A 9,985-nucleotide genomic window follows, 5' to 3' on the forward strand; every position below is an offset into this window, starting at 1 on the left:
AATATGAAGAAACAAGAAACCCTGACCAGAGTTTAGCAAATTGTTCATATTGCTCTATCCAGGAAATTTCTAGCATACTGTCTCTTAAAGTCTGAGTGAAATCTTTCACCTGCTACCAGCAGGCTAACAAAATGGATGGCCTTCTGTCAAGTGTGATCCAACACTATATCTCTAAGGTCACCTTGAGTGCTGGCTAGCAGAAAGACTTTTCAGTCTGAAATCAGAGCTCTCCTAGACAAGATACTGTGGGTCTTTCATGAAATCCTTGGCTACAGCACAATGCTCTATCTATAACCCATTTGTTAACCATCCTGAATAATCATCTAAGTCTATTAAGTAGATAATAAGGTCTTAGAAAGGCTTTCCCAAACCAAATTTAAGCTAACTGATGAACTTCGACTGTTAGGCTTTCAGGTCTGGTCCTGCTCTAAATGGCCACAGACATGCTAGTCAAGCTCAGGTACTTGTTCTGTGTCTAGAAGATTATCTCTATTATCCTCTCCAGGCTGTTATCTGCTTTCTCTTAACAAAGGACAGAGAGCTTAAAGTTCTCCCACCATCCTAACTACCCTTCACCACACCCTGTTAAGCCTCCTACACTACCCATAATCTACTCGTTTCAATCTACTATAGATGCCAGGTAACTCTGTTAAAAACATTTTAAATAAATACCATTGGGTTTTCTACTAAAACCTGAAAGGATTCCCCTATGCTTTAAGGTACAGACTTGGACAATTAGGCTGAAGGCCTGGTTGCCCAATATCCATTTCTCATTGCCATTTATAAGAGGTCAGGGACAATAGTGCTGGCAAATCGTCTGCTTTAACTTTAACTTGAGAATCTGTCTCAAAGAATGTTCTCAATCTTCTAACTTATCTTTTAACAACCTTAAGAGGTAAAAGCTACTGTTCCCACTTTTAGTAAACAAAATCTAAGACATGGAAGTTTAATTTACCCAATACCATAACCAAGAAACCAAATATCAGCCTAGGGCTTTGATTCCAAACCCCATCACATGACTTGCTGCCCAGTCTGTAATCTTAACTATTTGCATACAATACTCCTTTCACTGGAACCCAAATGACTCAAGTTCCTTTTCTTTCCTTAACCACTTTCTTTAAATACAGAGCAATGGTTAATCAGATTGAGACCAAATTAAGCTCAGCAATTGTGCATGTGCTCAACAAACATGCTTCTGAAAGATTAGCTGTATCTTCAGTTTGAATGAACTGCAAAAAGTGGCAGACAGTACCCCTACCCCAACAAAGAGATCGTTCTCAGTGACATAGGAGCTAACACAGCCCTAGTGCCATGATATTGCTTGATAGGAAGCAATGCAAGCATACTGCAGGAAGTAACTCTGGATGAATTTATTAAATGCTCAAGATCAACTTAAGCTCTAACATCATAATTAACTTTCTTACTTTGGCTACAGACATGGAGTTCTTATTTTCCTAATTCCACTGAGGGGTAGCGGGGTGACTAGCCACAGAAGATTTGTTGTGTACGTATTACTTGTGCAATAAAGTGACTCTGAATTCTTTATAGTCAGTTTCTGATATACCTTTGCAATACTTAGTGCTTCTTTTGCACTTACAGAAACCAAAGGCCTAAAAATGTCTCTTCTGCTTTTACCCAGACAAAGCATCTAAAAAGATATGCCTCTCTCCACCCTCTAAAAAGGATTCTTGTCCCAAGAATATGAATAACCCTCCTCCATCTGCCAGACTACACTATATACAGCTCCTGCATGCATTACAAAAGCACCTGTATAAAAAGGCTGCTGCGAACATGGTTTCAGGAGTCCAAAGAACTAAACCAAAAGCATCCAAACCAAGCATGAGGGGAAACGGTGAGGCCCAAAAGTCAAATCTAAACACTCAAAAGGTCCCTAACCACCAGTTCATGCAGCTAAACTAGTTAAGTTTGCTTGTCTGTTCACTCAGCCTCCCTAATGCAAAGTACTGACTACAGCAACATTATCTATATGTGTCAAAATGAAGAGACCTCTTGCTCTACTTAATTAGTAATCCCTTTGTCCACATGAAGAAAAGGGCTATGTAGAAAACCATCCCCAATATTCCTAATGAGAGTTAAATCACTCAACCAAGCTTAACAGGAAATTATTCTGCAGTTTCTCCCAACACTTACTTTATGAGCCATACAGATTGCATAGCTATTTAGTGACAAGTATCTCAGAACCCTAAAGACCAAACTTTGCTCAACATCTACAACATGAAATCACTTTATGTGTAGCTATAAAATAGAAAACAACAGTATTTAAGAGCAGTGTCTTGCTAAGGAACACAAGAGATGTTTGTAATCCCAGTACGGTCATTAAACCTGGCCGGTGAGGACCCTTAAACTTTATTAAGTCAACTGGATTTTAACATTAAGCATGTACCTGGGCACTCAGTTTAAAAACGTCCAAAGACCAGAACAAATTTTCTTAATCACCACAGGTAAGTTTATGCAAAAACAAAGATAACATCAATGTTACTTTATGAATTTAACATAAACATTTGCCAACGGACCTAATAGAGGGGGGAAAACCTTCTTTATGGAGCTGTTTCACAGCTAAATGGGAGAGGGAAAAAAAACCTTAAAACTATAATGCATTTTGCTTCTCCCATGTCTGGATTCCATCTGCTTCATAACTCACGGATTGAAACTATTCCAACTCCGTTTTAACTACTTAACACTTCTCTGTAAAGGGGAAAATAGCTTTTTACAGGAACCAAAGTAAACTAATAGGAAAGATATTTCCAGCATGGCTGCAAATGTATTCTTGTGTTAGACTCAAGAGAAAAATCCTTTCTATCAGTATTATGGGGTTAAGCCATGAAATCAGAAACAAGAGATTTTGGAAACTGACATTCCAGGGTGCCAGTTTTGTAAAGATAATCTTCAAGTAAATTTGCCTAATGATACATTTATTTACATATGTCGTTTCATTAGTTAAAAAAAATCTCCATTTAGAATATCCCAACAAGTCATGACAATAAGGCGGAATGCTGATGATGATTTATTTTCACCTGGGCATTTTTTTTGATTGGTGTGACAACAAACAGGTAGCGTTTGCCTTTAAGTGTAAAAGGAATGAATAACAAAACCAACCTCGATATTTGTTTTTCTTTTGTTTAGATTCACAAGGAAACCATAACCCGCAAGGGTAAGAGGACAAAAGTACCTGGCCCAAGGACAGTATCCCTAGAAGAAAATAATCCAAGCACCAATTGTGAAAACCAATCTGAAATAAGTGCACTCAATTAGCATGCTTCCTAAAGGCGTGTGATTAGAAACTAATAGGCTGTACCCACGGAGCAACTTTCCCAAGTGCATGGAGGATGAGCCCGGCAGTCTCAGCCACGAGCGTGTTTCTGAGTACACACTGATTCGGAACCCGCGACTGTTACGGTTAACAAAGGCCACAGGAAAGAAAAAAAAAAAAAGGAAAAGTAGAAGCAAAGTACCACACGCCCCTAACTCGGCTCCGGGGCCATTCTGCAACGCAAAGAGCAAGAGCGGCCGCGCGCCGGGACAGAAGCGGGCCGCAGCCAGGCTGGGCGGGGCGGGGGCTCGCGGCCCTGCCCACGGCGCCGACCCCGGCCCGCGCGCCACGGCCCGCCGCCACACCCCACACGGGCGGCCACGTGACCCGGCCCCGCACACCCCTACCCGGTCTCCCGGGCGCCCCGACTCTACCTGCACCCAGCGCCTGGTCCCGGCCCGTCCGAGCCGGGCCCCGGACCTTTTGTTCCTTCCTCTTCCGACGGGCTCCGCGCTGCCGGAGGAGTGGGCGCGCGCAGGCGGAACTGCGCCGTGGGTCCCCGCCCCGCCCCCAGGCCCGCGCTCCCCGCGGCCGGCTTGGGAGGGCGCCGTCTGCTCCACTCGGCGCGGCCCCACGCCCCGGCACTGCCTGCACCCGGCGCCGTCGCCCTCCGCCCCGGCCGCAGCGCACCTACCTTCGGGCGGCTCGCTCAGCGCTCGCGAGCTGCAGGCTGGCGAGCTGCTCCTCCACCACCGCGCGCGGTAGCCCCGCCTCCCTCCCGAGCCGCGGGCCCCGCCGATTCGCCGGCGCAGCCCCGGGCTGGCACCCTGCCGCCCGCTGATTGGCGCCCGCGGCCGCCCGTTAGGCGTGAGGCACGCCGGCCGAGCGGGCGCGCACGGAAGACGGAGGGAGCACGGCAGAGACGGAAGGAGGCCGGGCGCCGCGGGCAGGGCCGGGGGGCCGAGCGGGGCGCGGGCAGGCGCGGGGCACCGCCTCCCGCCTCCGGCCGGACCGGCGGCACGCGCAGCCAATCAGCAAACGGGGAGCCCGGGGTGTGAACACCGCGTCGGGGGCCTGGAATCGGAAGGGAAACGTCGCTCGCTGATTGGTTCCGCCTCCCCCCCCCCCCCCCCCCGAGCGTGAGGCGAGGCGAGGCCGGGTGGGGTGGCACGCCCGCGGTTGCGCTTGAGTTCGTGTCCAGCACGCTCCCACCGGGCTCGTGAAGAATCGCGGAAGGCCGCGCGGCGTGCCACGCCCGCAGACCCCCGCCCTGGCGACTCTGGGCGGAGCGCCGCGGCTAAGCCCTCGCCCACCTCCGTCGTGAGGCCGGAATGGACACGTGCTCGGGTCCGGGCCCGCCCCTAGCCGGGTCTGAGCCGCTGGGCTGGCAGAGCCTGGGTGCTGGTCGCTGAGGGGCGCGCCCTACGCAAATAAGTGGGCGGGGCCTCGCGGCGGGGGCGGGGGCGGGTGGCGAAAACCGCGGAGCTGGGGTTCTTGTCTGTGCGGTTGGTGTTAGGGCTGGGCAGCTCCTGGGTGTGTTTCTCCAACCCGAGCCGTGGGTTCTTCTGAAGTAGAAGTATTAGGGATACATATTTCGAATGCTTATTGTGATATGTGAGCACCAATGAGTGTGCTCCTTGATTTGCTGACTACTCCCTGGCACATTTTTCTACACTGTGCCCCTGTTCCTAGACCCGTACTTCTCACCAAATTCCCAAATTCAGGACTACTCGCTGTGGTGTGACCAGGTTGATTTTAACTCAACCAACCCGGTCAGATGAAAGACTGTGTTAAGATAATAAACCTAAATTTGAAATGTCTCTTTTCAGGTTGCTAGTGGTAAAATACCAGAACACAGTTTTGTTGTCTGTTGGTCTTGCCCACCTATACCTAACTACCTCCTCGTAGGATTCCTGGGAGAGGCAAGTTAATCCAGCAAGCCTCACTAGTACTACAGAGCAGTGCAGGAGTACCAACACAATCTAATCTGCTTGAAGCAGTTACAGGGGCCTTTATGTGGACCTTGAGTTATTTGCTCTTCCCTCCAGACATACAGGTTTTTTAGGCTTTCAAAGTCTCCACCACTGTTCTCATGGTGGCTCAGCACAGATGTAAGCCAGTCATAGTTTTGAATGCAGCTCTATTCCAAATCAAAGGCCTTTGACAGAATGGTACTCACTTGTGATCATAATACCAACTTACATATTTATTACAAATGAAAACTTAAATGGTATAGATTTCCATAGTTAAAAAGAAGTCATGAATGTAAACATGAACAGGACTTTGAAATTAAAGGAAAGATAAAGATCATTAACTTCCCCTTGCGTATGAACAAGTATTTATGCTAACAAGAACTTAACAGAAAGTCACCTTCAAAGGTTTTTTCTGTTAACAGTTTTGGAGGAAGGCCTCATAATTCCCATGCAAATGGGCAGAGGATGCGCATCACAGGTAGAGCTCTATCTGGCCCACCCTAGGCCCTGATTTTAACCCCAACACCACTAAAATAAAAGTTAAGTTTGAGGGACCTCAGCTAAGGAGCTTTCTTGTCTCACCGCCCCCCCAAAGCCACCTGGGAATGTGGTTAAAGCAAATGATGCTCAGATTGGAAGAAGGAAAACTGGTTCTGACTTGCAACCCTTCTTTATATTGATATAAATCAGCAGCTTTAATACAGAATGTCCTGTTAAAAGTGGAAAAAAATTGTGTGAAAAAAATGGGTGTCCACATGAGGAGTTGGCATGGGGACATGGGGAGGGGAAATCAAGGCAGGATATATTCTAAAAAAAAAAAAAAAAAAAAAAAGGTCCTTCTTCAGCTAAACCATCTCTCCAAAGTGTCAGACTTTGGGACCATAACTCCTCCATTTACACAGCCTTCCAAGACCTGGACTCTAGAGCAGTGGTTTCTCAACCTTCCTAATGCCGGGACCCTTTAATATAGCTTGTGTTGCGGCAACTCCCAACCACAAAATTATTTGCATCGCTACCTCATTACTGTAGTTTCACTATTGTTATAAATTGTGACATAAATATACTTTTGGAGTTAGAAGGATGGTGAAGGGGTTATGACCCTACTGTGCTATAGGTTCTAAAAGACTGAAGAAGGGAATAAGGGGCAGTCTGGCTACTAATGCAGTCTTCAGGGGCATTGAAATGGGAGCATGCCTGCTATCCCCTCAGTTACAAATGCATCTAAACCAAAGTGGGTCAAGATGAGCTGAAGGCACATGGAGCAAGGGTTTCCATGGCAACGATCAGCTTGGAAATCCACTAGGGTACCTGAAGATCTATAAGTAGGTCCCTATTGTATAAGTTATATTGAATGGGTGTGATTTCTTTATATGAATGGACAGCAAGTTTAACCCTTCATTACCTATGCTACTCCAAAATCAATTAAACCTAAATCAACTCAGAGTGCATTTAAAAGACATAAAAAAAAAAAAATGACAGCTATTTCTGGAAAAAGCCTGAGAGTCAATGAGAAAAAAAATCTTTAATTTCATTTTCAATCTTTCTATACTTTGATTTTTTAAAAAAAAATAATTTATGCTTTAGTTTTTCCGTAGACCCAGCTCGTGTTCATCTCCTGTCTGTCAGTCTATAAATCCCTTCTGGCCTACTCACACAAAGTTACATCAGTACCCATGTACTTTCTTTGTTCATGCTGATTCCCACACATATCATGACTTTACCTGATTAATGTTTTGACCAATGGTTTGCTTGTACAGTAGGAGGAGGAGTTTCTTCTCACATATGCTTTCTTTGTCTGCATATCCATACTGTAAACTCCTGAATATCAAAGCAGCCCCTTGCCAGTTTCCTCCTCACACCCTTACCAACATGCTAATACATGATACAAGGTCAAATATAGTGTTTCTGTGGCAGGAGCATGCCTGTGAGCCTTAGGGCTATACCCTACTGAGGGTACTTCACTCTTTGTAGTTTTCTGTGTAACTGTTGGGCTCCTCTCAAGATTTATGTTCACTTAACAATGAGACTAAGTAGCAGTGAACATTGTCATATAAGAAAGGATCGTTTTTGAAATAATATTGACTGAGATAACCTGAGTAAAAGTTATGAAGAACAATTGTATGTGGTTGCTTTTATTAAAAATTATGAGGATGTTCAACATCAGCTAGATTTGTGTATCAATACAAGGAATCTTCATGCTTTAAATGAATTTGTATTGGTGTTTACACGTACCTAAACACACCAGAAAGAGATTAAATTCAACCAACAGGTCTTCATCATAAAAAGTATTGGTTGAATCTTCTCATCCTTTTGATAAACTCCCTCTTTTAGAGGGAGGAGACAGAGGTAGAGTTTTTGAAACTTAGAGGTTATAAGACATATTGACTTTTGTTGAAATGAGAAAGCTAGTGCCTCCCCCTACCTAGAGTCCTCACCTCTACAGGCTAGCATTCTTGGTTCTGAAAGGTACTCTGCATTCCACCAAAGGAGAAATGTAGACACCAGCCCAGCTGCAAACCCTTTGAAGTACAATGCCTGCAAGATATGCTAGTGCAATGGTGGCCCAAAACTTGTGGGACTCACCAACCAATGTCTGGCTTACTAAAGACCCGCTCCACAAGATGGGACCTCTACCTAGTGATGACCCTGGGTGACCAAGAATCTGAGACTAGATAGCCCAGCGACCTAGAACACAAATACCACTGTTCTGCTAAAGGATGTAGTGATAACGTGACTCCTAGTAACATCTGCTACACTCAGATCAGTGCCTTGCTCGGCCGTCATCAGAGAGGCTTCCTCCAAGCTTCCTCCTGCAGCCAATGGGAGCAAATAGAGAGCCACAGCCAGGAAATATGCAGAGAGAAAGACCTTGGAACACTCAGCCCTAAACAAGATGTCGCCATCAAACCCCTCCCATTGGGGCTCAACTCTGAGGAAGGGGAGGCAGAGAGAGTGTAAGAGCCAGAGGAGATGGACAGTATCAAGGAACCAAGAGCTTCTAAGTACAGGAGGATTGACCTGGAAAGGAACTCACAGATGCCAAGGCAGCGTGCACAGGTCTGCACCAGATGTGCTCCCTCAGCTGACACATGGGCTCATAGATGCCAAGGCTGCGTGCACCGGCCCTGCACGGGTCTGCACAGATACAGTCCAAGAGCTAAAAGGAGAAGTGGTCACGTGCCCCACTTACAAATGAAATAGTTTTCTCCAAGGGAGTCTCACTGGGAAAACAAACGACTCATAAGGGTAGACTGCATAGCCAGCAGTGGATGGCCCACAGAAAGCAAACTCAGTGGTAGCTTTGGAGGTCTTTGTCTCCTGTCATGTCAGGGATAGGGTTTTGGTTTTGGTTTGTTTGTTTTTTTTAATCTTTTTCTTTTAAATTTCATCTCTCTTCTTCCCACTCCCCTCTCTCTCTCTTTTCCTTCCCTACCACTGACCTTCCCTCCCTCCTTCCCTTCCTACAGGTCCCTTATGTATATATTATGGCTTCTCGTTCTGTGATTTTATGGGATTCTAAGTGTGTGGACTTGTGTTTCCCTTTGTATCTGATTTGTGCCTTTCCTTGGGCTTTTCTCTGTTCATTTGTTTTGTCCTATTCCGTTTGGTTTTTGTTTGATCTGTTTTATTATTATCCCTTAGAAGCCTGTTTACTTTCTTCTAATGAGAGACAGAAAGGGGGTGGATCCAGAAGGGCGGGGAGGTGGGGAAGAACTGGGAGGAGCAGAGGGAGGGGAGAATATATTTATATTATATAAATATAATCTGGGTATATTTATGTGAGAAAAAATCTGTTTTCAATAAAAGGGAAAAAGTGAGATATAGAGGTGGGGTTTTTGAGAATTCGAGATTATAAGACTAATCGACTTTGCTTGAGAGAAAGATGGTATGAGAAAACAAGCTGTAGTTTTTGTTCTTATTTACATATTTAAATCCACAAATGATTATTAGTCATTAGCTATTGGTCATTAGCTAACTTATAATGGTTGTTGAAATGTTACTTGGAAAATTGCAGTAGAGTGAGGACATTGGACATTTCCTGTCAAGGCATTTGAACATTATCAAATATCTACATGTTTGGAAAAAGCTAAACAAAAGCCAGTTTCTAAATCCTTGGAGAACAATATACAAATTGTTTAAAGTTCTTTGTGAAGGAAAATAATATGCTAGTCAGATGCCAACAATAGGGCCTTATGCCTCAGTTATAATAGTCTGGGTGACCATATTGGCTGAGCTAGGCCGCTCTTAGGCAGGATAAGTGTATGAAGGTATAATACTCTTGGTCTAATTGTTCTGATGAAGACAGTTGACTCTAGCTGACAATACATACATAATCAGTGTCCTGATGACTGAATAAATGAGCTTTAATTGCCCTTATAATAAACAGTCCTTAGCTATGACAAAGACACTTTGCTGGAGGATCTGATGATTACATTAGCTGATGGAGGACCTAAATGATAATCTTTTTATCCTAACTACATGTGTCTTAGATCAGTTCCCTAAAAAACAGAACACAAGATAAGCGTAAGTCCTGGTGCTTTGTTGAGGAGGTATGAATCCAAGACATCAGTAGTAAGATGAGACGTCAAGGAAGCCCGAAGTTCAGTGCATTGTGATATCGTTTCGTACTAACAAAGAACCAGGACCAGCCTTGAAGAAAATACAGCCTTCCTCTCCAAAGGTGGGACAATACAGGAGATGTCCAAGTGCTCGGGACATCAAAGAAAGAAGGAACTTCTTA

At 44.9% G+C, this 9,985-nt stretch overlaps 1 protein-coding gene across 7 annotated transcripts in view; it reads right to left on the reverse strand.

Moving 5' to 3' along the window:
* Window positions 1-4,051, reverse strand: part of Smad2 (SMAD family member 2) — a 74,473-nt gene extending 70,422 nt beyond the window's left edge. For 4 of the 7 annotated variants that reach the window (XM_052156020.1, XM_052156018.1, XM_052156019.1 and 1 more), the window contains exon 1: window positions 3,966-4,051. The gene's annotated coding sequence lies outside the window, so the exon portion shown is untranslated. Of the gene's footprint in view, window positions 1-3,705; window positions 3,809-3,965 lie in introns of those variants that run through there. The other 3 variants (XM_052156016.1, XM_052156015.1, XM_052156017.1) reach the window with 3 other exon arrangements.
* Window positions 4,052-9,985: the final 5,934 nt, after the last annotated feature.

The sequence above is a fragment of the Apodemus sylvaticus genome, chromosome 13 (genome assembly GCF_947179515.1).
Source record: "Apodemus sylvaticus chromosome 13, mApoSyl1.1, whole genome shotgun sequence".
In the NCBI taxonomy this organism is placed as follows: Eukaryota; Metazoa; Chordata; class Mammalia; order Rodentia; family Muridae; genus Apodemus; species Apodemus sylvaticus.